Below are 455 nucleotides of genomic sequence, written 5' to 3' on the forward strand. Positions count from 1 at the left end.
TGCCCTCGCGCCCCGCCGACACCCGGGCCCGCGCGCCCGCCCTCCATCGGAGACAGACAGCGCGCGCGCTCCCCGGGGGCTGCCCTCCCCCCGCGCGCGTCGGCCCCGGGCTCGCGCCGCCGCCGCCGCCGCGCGCGCGCAGCTCAAGTAAAGGAGGAAAAAAAAGGGGGGAAAAATAGAAAGCGGCGGCGGCGGCTGCAGCAGCGATCCGCCGCCGCACTGGGCCAGGCCGGGCGGCGGACGCGCGAGCCGGCGACCCAGAGGAGAGGCTGCGGCCATCCAGGGCGGGCCGGGTTAAAAAACGTCGCGGCGGCGGCGGCTACTCAGGGAAGGAGTCCCGAGGGCCGCGAAGAGCGGGCGGGGGGCGGCTGCGCTGCGTCCCGGAGCCTAGAGCCGCCGGGAGCCGGCCGGCGGGCGAGAGGGCGGAGGCGGCTGCAGGAGCAGCGGCGGCGGCG

Source organism: Lipotes vexillifer, unplaced genomic scaffold (assembly GCF_000442215.2).
Source record: "Lipotes vexillifer unplaced genomic scaffold, Lipotes_vexillifer_v1.1 scaffold182, whole genome shotgun sequence".
NCBI classification, from domain to species: Eukaryota; Metazoa; Chordata; class Mammalia; order Artiodactyla; family Lipotidae; genus Lipotes; species Lipotes vexillifer.